The sequence below is a fragment of the Pteronotus mesoamericanus genome, unplaced genomic scaffold, assembly GCF_021234165.1.
Source record: "Pteronotus mesoamericanus isolate MK-2021 breed Mesoamerican mustached bat unplaced genomic scaffold, CSHL_Meso_final scaffold_54, whole genome shotgun sequence".
NCBI classification, from domain to species: Eukaryota; Metazoa; Chordata; class Mammalia; order Chiroptera; family Mormoopidae; genus Pteronotus; species Pteronotus mesoamericanus.
In genome coordinates this window covers 56,069,609-56,082,637 of record NW_026555321.1, presented here as the reverse complement: position 1 = coordinate 56,082,637, position 13,029 = coordinate 56,069,609, and the positions used below count along the sequence as shown (strand labels likewise).

Genomic DNA, 13,029 nt, shown 5'->3' with positions numbered 1-13,029 from the left:
CGGAATGGCAAGTGTTCTGATACTTGTGGGGAAATTTTGGCAACAGTTAACAACAGTTCGCTAATTTTCCATTTACAATGTTTTTCTCGATACTTAAAATATAACAAAATGGGGACAAGCACCTTTTTCTTGGTGTAATTAAAAATTAAATGATGTCAGGAACATCTGTTTAAAAAGGGATTTCTATTTGTTTTACCACCAAAAGGTGGCGTCCTATTCCCATGCCCTCTATTTAAAAACCCTCCTTGCTTTAACTTAAAAAGAAACTTCCAGTTGGTTACTAATAAAGAAATTAAAATGTGCTCCCAATGAATGTAACGTGGTGTTGAAAACGAACATTATGTTAAGCTTCAGTTAAGTTTGCCTCTGATGTAAGCAAAATGAACATGGAGTTCTTTAATAAGGTGGCATATCAGTATTATATACAAAGTTGATTAAAACATATCGTAGGATTTACAAACAGGATTTCTTTTTGTCTGCAAAACTTTTTGTCAGTCTGACTTCAGCCCCTACTTTCAAGTGAATGTAGATTTTAAGGCAGTTCAAATGTAGAATACGATCAATGGCAATCTAAAGACTATTTAGTATGGTAATACTAATAATTTTTTAAAAACTCACTCTTCAATCTGAAAAACAAGATCAGAGCATGAACTCTTCTTTACAGACCAGGAATAAATTTGTCACATTTAAATAAGCTGCTTTTCCCAAGTTATAACCCAGCAACTTGACATATACCACAAAAATGTTGTATGTGGCATAAACATTTTAGAAATGAAAAACAATTCCCTTCCCCCTTAGACTGGCTACTTTGTAGATTTAATTTAATTCCATGTGAATTCAGCATATGAAATTCCCAATGATGTTAAAGTGTTGTTGAGAGCATTAACTGTTTGACATCAAGCTTGTACATCAGTGTGTTAGTCACAGTAAGCATACAGTAAATATCAAATGTTATTACTGACAGCTATAGACTGTGAGCTCAAGGGCAGGGATTTTATTTTTTTGCATCCCTCAGTGCCTACTATACGGTCTAGAATGTAGTAGGTGTGTTATTAAAGTATTAATTAATATATTGATTTAAAGACAACATGACCTCTAGCCTCTAAGAAGCTAGGAAGTCCTACTCAAACCAAAATGCATTTTCTTTATTTAGATTCTAGTCTAAAAGATTTGATGGATGGTCTAGTCTGAATAACATGGAATCTTGTGAAGAATGCCTTCAATATGAATCCTACTATGCTGGAATTACCTTAACACACTCTCCCTTTCTCGGGCTTTATTCTGTAGCACTAGTGAGTGGCTTTGTTATTTTTTTTTTAACATGCAAAAAAGATATAATTTTAAAGTGGTAGTCTTATGCTACCATTGAAATTGAGATTTAGAAATCTTCAGTAAATGAATGTTTAACAATATTTGTAACAAATTATCTGAAAGAATTTATAATATCCTTTTCAGGATATTTATTATCTACAACTGTGCTGGTCTTAAGACCAGTGGGACAGTACTTTGTAAGGATTCACAGGGTGGCTTCAGTACACTCTCATACAGACCTGCCTACTACACCATCTGGGAATACTGGTTTGGGAATTTGGCAGCACCTCGGGTGATGGGTCTGGAAAATTATTTCTGTTAACAACAAGCCATAGAGCTGTATATCTAAGTCACATTTTGGAAACCAAAAGTCTTCCTTCTCGTATTATGTTGATAAAAGCGAAAGAAATATTAGTCTTTTGTTTTATACATTTATGTATATTTCAAAACATTTTGTTCAGGCTCCTCATTTACCCCTTCAAATTTCCAAATTTCACCAAACTTCAAAACAGCACACAAAAAGATATCTCACCTTTTCAAAGAATTGGACAAAGCTTTTTGCAAGTGAATGATCTCTTGGATAGCAGGTAAACTGTGTTAATCTGCTGACATGCTAGCCCCTGGGCGGTTTCCTACAGAAGCCGCCCCCCCCCCCCCCCCCGCTACAATCCAGCTCCTGATGCGGCCACTGTCCTCCAGAGGACACCTAACCACCCATTTCTGTGGGGACTCAGACACCGAGGGGGAGGAAAAACGAGTCCCACACTACACTCTCCTGACTATAAACACCGGCGGAACCTCACTGGCGGGTTTATGCTTCTTTGCAAACGGGGGTTTGTCCTTCTGTTGAACTTTCACCTCCGAACTGGCCTTCTTTCATTGGACAAAGTGCAGAAAGAAAGACCAAGGGAGGACGGGAGAGGGAAGAGGGGTGGTGGAGAACACCCCCCTCACCGCCCCTCCTTCAACTGTCACTGATGGTGAAACACTTTCACTTTTAACTGGAGCCGACTCACAGCCTTGCCCATCTCTCCCCTTCCTTCTATATTTTTAGCTCAGAAACCAAGCAAATGGCCATCCCATTACCATTTTCGGCCCTCGTTAACGCTCTGCGGCGCATTTTCCCGGTGTTTGAGCCCCCCCAAAATCATCTGAGGAATCTCTTCGTCCTAGGCCCCCTATTTTCCAGGTCTTTCCAGCCAGATCCCTTTGCAGCCGGGCTGCTCAGTGTCCCCTCCCTCCCTCCCTGGTCTCTGGGGCTCTGCCGCCCTCTCCTCTGCCATTCAGCCTGGACGCTCCATATGCCCACCTCCCAGGACCCGTCTCCCCAGCCCACCCCGCCCCTGGCTCTGGCAGTGGTGATTTTTCTTCTTTCCTTTTTTTTCCTTTCTGCTGCGAGCCTTCTTGTTTACCCAGCAGGTGGATGTGACGTCAGGGACGCACAACAGCAAAAAATAACAACATCTTCCTCCGCGACGAGCTGGACTCTCTCGCGTGCCTTATTTATTTATTTGTTCCGGGAGGCGGAGGTGGGGGTGGGGTATGGAGGAAGCGGGGGAGGGGAACGGGGAGTGGGCTCCAGGGCCCGAGTTGACTGGGAAGACGGTGGCGACTCGCGCTCTGGGGGCACTTGGGCCTTGGGGGTCCCTAAGGCAGAGAGGCAGCCCTGGCAGGAGGCTGGACGACTGGCTTGGGAGCGTCCCCGGCTCGGCGCCACCCGCGCCGCCACTGCTACCGGTGCTGGCTGAGCTCCGGAAAGCTAGTCCCGAGCGGAGGAATCTATTGTTATTTATTGTGTGGCGGTCGCATGCCGTACTCGCAGCGGCCGGTTCCTCGCCCGCGAGTGCGTGTGTGTGCGCGCGAGTGTGTGTGCGCGGGGGTGCGCGCGCGGGCGGGAGTGGGCGCGCGCGGGGAAAGGCCCGAAAACACCTTAGTTTGCACCGAGAGACCTTTTGCAGCGGGTGAGTTTGTATTTTTCCATTTCTGCTCCACTTTTTCCCAAGCCGCCTCCTGCCTGGTTTCCGCCACTTTAAACAACAACCACCAGCACCAAAAAAAAAAAAAAAAAAAAAAAAAGACAAAAAAGAAAAAGAAAATGAAAATGAAAAAAAGAAAAAGAAAAAGAAAAAAACTACTTTCCACCTCCCGGCACCACGTGCATCTCCCCTAGTCCTCCGCTCTCAGGCTCTCTTGCCCAGGGTTGGGGCCCAGGCTGTGGGATCAGGGTGGGGGCTGCAGGCCTGCGCGTGGGTGGAGGGGGTTCAGGAGACGCAGCACTAGGGTCTATTTGCATAAGTCTAATGGGGGTGGGCGGCGAGGAGGCAAGGTCGCCTTCCCCTCGGCCCTTTCACGCCTCGATCTGCGCTCTCCACGATCGCCGCGGGGAGAGAAATCAATAAGCCCAGGCCGCCAGGGGCAACTTTCGATGGGGTGCCTGTGGAGGAGCGGGGCGGGCTCGAGTCCTTGGGTCGGGTCCGCAGGGGGGAGGGCCGCGCAGGGCGCCTCTGGAGCCCAAAGTTTGGACTTGGAACAAAGTTTTCCCTTCTCACTCTCCTCGGTGTCCCTGGGCTGCTCCCTGGGCCGCAGTGCAAAGATTGGAGACATCCGCGCCATACCCGGTGCCACGCATTCCGTGCCCCGAATCCGGAGGCGGGGGCATTCTTTAGTCGCTCCCCACCAGAAAACTCAGACACACCTGCACACCCCTAGCAAGACACGTACCCCACGCGCGCTCGGCCCACCGAACCCAGTCTCCCCGGCGGGGGGGGGGTGGGAGCAGGATGCGCTGCGGGGAGTCTCCGCGCCCAGATTTTCTTCTTCACCACACACTTTATGGTTTTACTTCTTACTTAAGTTTGGGAACGTGCGGGGGGGTGGGGGGTTTGGGGATTCCCAAGCCCGGATATGTCCTGAGACGCACGTAAATCGTTGCGTCCCTCTGGTCGGGTCCTGGCAGCCGAAGGCTCTCCAACCCTCGCCGCCTCGCCGCCTCGCCGCCTTCCTCCCGAGAGATCTGTTCCTGTCCGGCTGCGAGGACTCAGCTGAGCCAGCAAGCCGGGACAGCGTGCGCTTCGGGTGGAGACCGCAGTGTCAGAGCAGAGGAGTTTGCTAGTTGCCGCGGGGTCGCGGTCATTCGCTGCCTCCGCCTCCCTTCGCCCCCGCCTCCCGCCCCGCTCCTCCCCAGATACCACCAAGATCGGAAACTTTGATTCCTTCTGCTTTTGGCCCTTGGCGAGTCTCCCTCCCCACCTGTTGTGAGCTCCGCCTCTGTCCCCGGAGAGTGGAGGTGACACGCGGGCGCCGGGGAGCTCCGCGCCCAGAATCAACGTCGCATGCTCCGGTCTCAAGTGTTTGCTTCAAAATTGCTGCTTGCAGCAGCCCCCCCCCCCCCCCCCCCAATTCCCGCGCAGTTCCCGCCCCCCAAGAGAATAAGGACTAAATAAACAGTTGTAACTCCAAACCTTGCGCCCGCGATCAAATCCCTATCCCACCCCCTTCCCCTTTTCCTCCCCCCTCCTTTTTTGTTGTTGCAACTTTGTGAGATCCCGAGGAAGGTGCTCAGACTTTGCTTGGGCCGATTTCCCGGTCTCGGGATCCTTCCCTGAGCCACATTCTCTCTTCCCTCCACGCGCGCTCGCGGGTCCTCCTAGCCCGTCGCCCTCTGTCTTGACCCCCCCAGGCTACTCATTCATCCTAACCCCATCAGTTTCCCCCAGTCTGCACCGGGAAGACTTGCTGAGGGTCTCCCCGGTTTCTTGTCGACCGCAGAACCCGAAAGTTTGCCAGAGGAAGAAAGCGCGCTGCGAGCAAGCGGGCCAGGAGCTGAGGCAGCGGCGCCGGGGACCATGGTACTGCCGGCGCCTCCTCCGCAGGCGTGAAGGCGGCGCTCCCACTCCCTCCCCGGACTCCTCGGGTAAGTCGAGGCGGTGGCGGGTGCGGGGGCCAGGATACAGGCGAAGGCGCAGTGGCAAGGGACACCCCAGAGCTCCGTGCTGAACCCGGGGCTCTCTTCCTAAAACGCTGACAGGGGCGGCGCGAGTGTAGCGATAGGCGCCGGAGCCAGGAATGTGCCCATCTTCAAATACTGGACTTCCTCCCCCCCCCCCCTTTCCGAAATCCGAAAATCTGGAGATCAAAGTTTAGCGTGGAGTGTAAAGTGTTTCGATAAAATATGGTGACATCCCTCGCCCCCCATCTCTCCCTACTCCCCCTTTATAACTATTAATTATTTCCAAGTCATTGTGTCCAAATACCCTTGCCGGGCTGATTACAAAGTGTATTGATTTAGTCCGGGCTCATCCTACGCGTTCCTTTTAATTCATTTTCCTTTTGCTCCGCCAGAAAACCCAAAATGAAACAATTCTTCCTCTTCTCAACAACGCCCTCCCCCAGCCCTCATCTGTGAGGCTTGGGTAGAGTAATGAAATTAATATAAACATTTAATTTGGTTGCATTTGAGTTTCTCCAGAGCATTTATGAAAGTCTAGTATTGCTTTCGTGTCGGTCACAGGTATTTTCTAAGTTCGATGTCCCTTTTTTTTTTTTTCTTTCCTTCTTTCGTTACTGCTCTTTAAACAGGAATGCTGGAGGGGCATTCCGTATTCTTTGAAAGGAGTCTACATGTACATTGAAACCTTGAAACCGTCTACACTTTTACCTTTTTGGTTGTCCGTAGGTTCAGAATTGAGGGTTTGCATAATAGCTGAATTGAGAAAACCTGAGGGATATTTAAAAGATTTTTTTACTCCTGCAAATATATTGAAGAATCTCTGCAAATCTCTACCTCCCACCCCCGCCCCTCCGTTTTTTCACAGTGAGAATAATTTGAGTGGGAGGACCACGATGATGTCCTAACTGGAATTTGAGGAGAAATAGTCAGATTTCAGGTGTTTTTCTACCCAGGGTTAACCTGCATAATTGAGACAGAAGAATTCCTGTTATTTTCAGTTTCAGAGAAAAATGTATCAAATCTTTTTCAGAATTACACTGGAGTTTTGATTTTCAAAGTGGAATACCCATCTCTTTGAATCTAGGAAAAGAAAATTGGACTCACAGTTTCAGAGATTTGGAATGGGTTTTCTCCTCTCTGATTTTTCTACTTGAAATATCTAATGAAGAGCACTGAAAATATAAAAAGGAACTCAACTAGTTATCATTCAAAAGGTGTCAGCTAAAATCTCACTGCACAAAGGGGGAAAAAAGTTTATCACCTTGTCACTGGCTGCATTCCGCTGGCCCCCCTCCTGCCCCCATTCTAGTAGACATTGGATTTGTATGAGAGGGGAAAAAAGTAAATTTTTTTGGAAATGTAAACAGCCACCAATTGCTGAACCTTGACAACCCAAATTAAGGAAGCAGGAGAGATCAAACGGAACTGCTGCTGGGTTGTTGTCAGGAGCTCCGAGTCAAGAACCCTGGACTATTGGATCAAGCCTCAAAGCTATATACTCACTAATACAGAAATGGACCACTGCAAATGCTGATCTTTGTTGTGCGAGTTGAAGCCTCACTAGGAAGGAAATACTTAGCCTCTCCCTAGGTAGCATTTGAATTCCTTATAGATGCTGACTTGCTAAACAAGTTATTTTTTTAATGTGTTCTTGTTTATGAAGAGAATGCACTCAAAAGGTATTAAAAGATATTAAATCTTTCAAAGGCTGTCCTGCTACCCAGAACTGTGCAGTGAAATTCTTTTTACTAACATTAGACTCCTACACTAGAGTTAGATAACATTTTCTCACATCAAGTTTAGAAGATCTGCCTTGTCAGGGAAGCCAGGGTTTTGAATATGAGGGTTTAAATCTGCTGTGCAGCTCAAAAAGCAAAACAAACAAACCAAAAAACCAAAAAACAATCAAAACCTAAAACTGGTGATGAAGTTTTGTGTCAGCCCACTCTTGGAATTTAAACAGGCAAGAGGGAGTGTTCTGTAGATTAGAAATAACCTATTTTTAGAATGACATTCAACATGACCAGGTTGCTACTTTTATTCAAGTTCTCTATCTTGTCCTTGCTTGTTTTCTAGGAAAATTTAACTGCTTTACATGTTTAAAGGGCGCAGTAACAGTAATTACTTTAGCATTTTGTTTTCACAGGTTTATCAAAGTATAATGAAAGAAACATCTAGTATTCAAATTAACTGTCTGAAATTAAAAGGGTTATATTGCTGAAGATGTCTGTAAGATTTTGTGTTTATATTTAAATTCTGGAGTATAAATTGTGTAACACTTTTTTTTAATTGCTATAAACCTCCCCCAAATTAAGTGTCAGTTTTAATTGAGTAGAACAAAGTAGAAAATAGGACAAGTAAACGCATACAGAAGAATAAAAATAATTGTCATTTAAGGATTGCCTTTTTAATTAACAAATTTCGATGACATAGTAAGCACTTTGTTTTTTTAATAAGTCAGAGTTTCATAACTATAGTGCCCAATATGTTTCAAAGTCTATAGTTTTTATTGGGTATACCTTTTATTGTGTAATTAAACAATGCGAGTTAAATATACACATGGATGCTATTAGGCAATTTTCTACAATATGTAATGTTTTTTTAAAAGCTGTAAATATTTTCTAGTTAAACCATTTGTACCAACAATAACAAAAGTTAACCGGGTTAATAGTGAGCCTAAGCATAGTTTTCTGTTACTTTTTCCTTGCTTCTCTTGAGACTCTGTCCCTGACCTTGTGTATTTACATTCTCAGGCTCTATTGAAGGATATGTCTGTTTTCAGCAGTTGTTTAAATTAACAGAAGAATTGTGATATTTCCTAAATAAATATATTTATGCCACAGCGTGTCCAATGCCAATATTAAGAAAGAGGAGGGAGAACAGAGCCAATGTGATAACTTCTTTTGAACCCAGTCTTATTGTGCTGTGTATTTGGTTTTCATGTTTTACTTTAGACTCGAACTATTTTGAAATGTTACCTTGTAAGATTTGGCATCACCAAAAAAGTATGTGCATTCAGACAATGGTAGGAGTTATAGCACCAATTACAGTTCAGTAGGTATGCCAGGAATATTTACAGGGCTTTGCAAGAGTTCTGTCTTTGAAAAAATAATTTTAGGCACACGTTAATAAAATTTAAATAGATTGCAGGCTGTCAGAAAATAGTATAAATTTTGTTTATGATGCAGTTACTTTAAGGTACTTACATTAAAGAAACTCATTTAACCCCTGACTGAAGAGCATTAGGTAGGGAGGGAAGCCCTCCAAAGAGCTCCTGCTGCCCTTTGCTCCCCCAATAATCTTAAATTACTACAATTTGATTGGAACTTCAAGGCATTGAGCATGAGCTGTTTTTCTATGGCTGAGAAAGGATTTCCAGAGCATAGCTAGGTTTGCACAGGTGGTATTTGTGATTTTCAAAAAAATTTTTTTTTTTTGCTAGGACTTTTTTTTTTCCTTTTTTATCCTTTTAGGTGTCATACTCCTTTTATAGATTTCAGTCATAGTAAATGTCGTTTCAGCTAAGCCAGCAGTATTGTGCTTTTTTTTTTAAGTATGTTTTTTGAATCTAGAGTTTTCAAAGGGCTAAGGCAAGTAGGGGTTTGTTTTCTAAAGAAAATAACCTTAAGAGAGGCATCTGCTGAATAGACAGGTGAACTTTCTGCATGAGCCAACATACTCTCTTACTATTTGCAGGGAATTTTTTTCTTTAGTTGATGGTAGTAATCCTACCAGGTGATCAAACACAGTTTGTGAGTCAAGCCAGCAAGCCAAGGAAGTCTGCAATTACACGTGTATTTTCTAAGTGATCTTTCTGGTGACTTGTTACACTGGTCTGTGGTGTGTGTGTGTGTGTGTGTGATCCAAGGAGCCATCTTAAACTGATTTTTTAAAATATACTTCTCTTCCATGGTACTTGGATGAATTAAGACTAAAGGTGCCGAAAGCTGGAACATCAGCAGGCCGTGAGATGAGGCCAATCCCTGAAACGGAAGAACCTGGCCTAATATGGGTACCTTATGCATGACAGTTGTTTTTCTTTCTTTTCCCCTGGGCTCAACATAGTTTATTTCAATGTGCATGTGATGACGTGGTTAATGGAAATTAAGCAGATTTGGCTTGTGTCACCAATCTAAAAATAAATGTTGTGAGGAATGTTTGATTTTAAGAAGTGTTTTGGTTTTTGCATCCCATAGATAATGTTCTTGCTATTCGGGCTACAAAGCTGCTATTCTGGAAAGAGGAAGTACAGTGGGATAAATTGCATGGCAGTCGGGAAAGACAATTAGACAGTGTTCTTTGTTTCTTTAATGAATTATTCTTATTAATTACAGTCAGTTTGTACTGAAGCGTTTTTCAGGCCTTGTTTAGAAGTCGGCTCCCTCTCACCAGGAGGTTGTGCCACAAGCTGGATGTATCCTTGCCCTGGTACTATTTTACCCGGTCATGAAGTCTATTGACCAGATTAGCTCTGGATGTCTCTGCAAGGCTTGTTTTCCTTTTTGAAATCCCCTGGTACCAGTTTTTAATATATGTCCTGCTTTGTGCACAACAGGTGTGTGTTTGGTAGTTGTGTTATGGGATTTAAAGTGAGAAAAACATTTCCTACCTAGCCAGCCACTGGGAGCGTGAGCTGCCTAAAATAAAGAATCTGTAATTGAACAAATATAAATAGGTTTTTCCTTATGACCCTCTCCAACCTATTTTGTTTAAAACAAGTGGGGGAGGGGTTCAATTTTTAGTGCCTTGATATTTGCAATTAAGTCATAGTAATGTAAGATTATTGGGACAGTGCAAGGACAGTGGGAGCTTTGTAGTAGTCTTAGTGGATGCTGAAAACACCTTCAGTCTTGGGGTTAAATTAATTTCTTCAATTCGAGTACTTTAACTAAATTGTAAATAAAATTTATATTAGATCCTGACAATTAATAATCTGTTTAAATTACATTAAAGTATCTGGGAAAAAAATTTAATTAAAGACAGAAGTACTGTCAAGCCCTGTAAATATCTTGACAGGTCTACTCAAATGGAACTGATATCACAAGATATTTACATATGTCTGGTGCTCGGGAACATCTCGGCAGTGCCGGTACAAAGCTAATTGCACTTTTTTTCCAAATCACAATTAAAAAAAATAGTTTTCTCTTTAAAGGAGCATGGATACATACAAAATTGTGTTCAAGTGTTTTGTTTACTATTTAGTTCTGTTTATTCAGGATAGCTCTGATGGGTTTATTTTCTCCTGCTGCTTGCTAATTTAGACAAACAGCTGACATGGAGAGATCATTGACTGGAAAGCTCATGTCATTCTGTTTTATCTCAACAGTTTGAAAATATCAAAGGCTAGCACTTTATAGTACAGTTTACTGAGGGAGAAAAAACTGGATCTGAGTATGGCATTATTGGCCTCTTTTTATATCAAATAGAATAGATTCATTTAGAATGGGATAAAGATTTTTCCCTAATAAATATGGATACATATAGATACGTATTTATTAGTCAGGTGGACATCCACATTTTGCCAGAGTCTCTGATTTTTAGCTAGTAATTCTGTGATCAGCTTTGTTAACCAGGATAGTGATATTTCTAGCCTGAAACTCAAAAACTGAATTCCTGAGATTTCTTTTTCTTTCTCCCAGCTCAGCAGTTGAGTTGTCATGAGACTTTGTCTGTTCCAGGCTTTCTTTCTGTGGATTAGGGTGGTAGTTTAAGGTATGTTCTTTGAGCTTGGTGATCTAAAGGCACAGGTGCTATGTTATTATCCATGATTTTAAAGATGCTCTTGGTGCTGTCAGGACATTGACCAACAAACAGTTCATGGGGAGGAGAGTGTGGTGTGAGCTTTGCTGGAGTTTCTCCTGTCCCAGAGTCCCTCCCCTGAGTTGTGATGTCAGATCAGAGGTGTTGGTCTCCTCCTCCCCTGGGGTAGGTGGGCCCCCAGAGGCAACATGGTGCTCATGTGTGAAATGGAAGCATGTTGGTACTTGGTCCTACTTCAGCACATTTCAAGGGGAGGTCCATTGCTCACCTGCTTCCAGATCATTGTGTGTGCTTGTGTTTTGAATGCCAAGGGATTTATTAAAATATAGATTCATGGATCAGAATTTTTGCTGACTGATGTGAGAATGTGCATTTTTAACCAACTTTTTGGTAATCTGTTAATGCACATGAAATGGAGACCCACGGACCAAGCAATTTGTGCTGCCAAAGATTCTGGAACTGAAATCTTTATCTTTACTTGGATTTTACTGATTGATTCTTTGTTTTATCTTGAGGCTTGTATTATTTGTAATGTGTTTGAATTTCTATTGGGAGTCAAAGCTGGTGGTTTTAAATTGTGCTTAAACATAGAGGCTCCACATGGGTTCCATCGCTCCTGGCTGCCAGAGTGGATGGGGCCAGCCTTTACATTTTCAAACATGATTCTGATGCCCACCAAAGTGGGAAACTGGACTCTTCAATTGCAAAGTTGGTCAAAAGCCTCCAGCTCTTCTGAAGGGTCTAACTTAACTGCTTGAACCTCAGGAAACCTGGGAGGAGTATGGGATCCTGGTCCAGAGTGAAGCACCACGGGAAAGTTTTGGACATGTAGAGAAACAGGCAGAGCCAGAGCCTCTCAGCCACACAGTGATAGGGACAACCTGGAGCATCAGTGGTTTTCACCAACTACCAGACATTTCCTTTCAAAATTATGCCTTGCTTGTGTCCATGTTCCTAGTGGGTGTTGTCCTGTTGCAGCTATCAATGAGTGTCAAATGTCTTTCTGATTTTGTTTTTTCTCTGAGTATTTCAGCTTAATTTTAAAATCTGAACTGTTTACTCATTAGATTAACCCTGCTGGCCCAAGTATTTGAATTTTCCTAGGTATCCTGGGAAATCATCCATCATTGTATGTGATGGGGTCTGCAGGAATATTGATGGAAATAGCTTAGCCAACAATGCCATACAAATAAAGAAAGCAGAATCCTAAGAAGAATGCATCCTATAAGGTTATGAGATAAAGGTCGATAAAATGTGAAGGAGGCTTGTTTAAATATTCAGGGTTTCAGCTAAAGATCTAACCACTAAGATCAAAAGAGTTACTTAATAAAAGTTGCACATTTTTTGTCTGTATTAGTCATTAGTAACATGTGTTTCAAAGTTACCTAGCAATACAGTGTTTGTCCAAAATGCCCTCACCTGAATTTTAAAAAAAAATTCCATTTGACTTTGGGTGTGGCTTGATTTTAATGGATAGCAAAAAGTTGGTGATTGTTTTTATATGTTTAGGACTTCACAGTTTCCTTGGCTCTAGGCTTGGGTGGCTTTTGGAATATTCCTGTAATACAAAATTCTTCTGTTTCTGTTCAGACCCTAAAGCACTTTAAAAAATAATCTCTGAGAGGCCAAGTTTTAAAACTAGAGTGTCTGTGTCCTTGAATAAAGGGTTTCTATATAAGATGAAAATGGAACTGATGAAAACTATAAGGTGCAATGATAGGGAACTGACACCCATTGATGAAATCTACAGCAGGACGTGAAGTCCCTCGCCTTGCCTTGTTTGTTGAAAGGATGTTAATCATTTTATTAAGAAAGGTTAAGTAATTAACTAATTTATCATTAAGGAATCAATGACAGACCCTTTTTAGTGATGTACTGTAGAAATTTTCTAATAGAAAGTTTGCCGTATTTTAATTATTTGAAAAGAAGCTAGTTGGACTTTGAGAAAGCGGGTAGGGGCATCTTAGTATCTGTCCATGTGCAACTGTAAAAAATCTCAGAGAAAACAG

At 43.0% G+C, this 13,029-nt stretch overlaps 1 protein-coding gene across 6 annotated transcripts in view; it reads left to right on the top strand.

Moving 5' to 3' along the window:
- FOXP1 (forkhead box P1) overlaps nt 1–13,029 on the top strand; it is a 601,776-nt gene that overhangs the window by 8,810 nt on the left and 579,937 nt on the right. For 3 of the 6 annotated variants that reach the window (XM_054595431.1, XM_054595425.1, XM_054595432.1), the window contains exons 1-2: nt 3,132–3,272; nt 5,080–5,224. The gene's annotated coding sequence lies outside the window, so the exon portion shown is untranslated. Of the gene's footprint in view, nt 1–3,131; nt 3,273–4,864; nt 5,225–13,029 lie in introns of those variants that run through there. The other 3 variants (XM_054595428.1, XM_054595430.1, XM_054595426.1) reach the window with 3 other exon arrangements.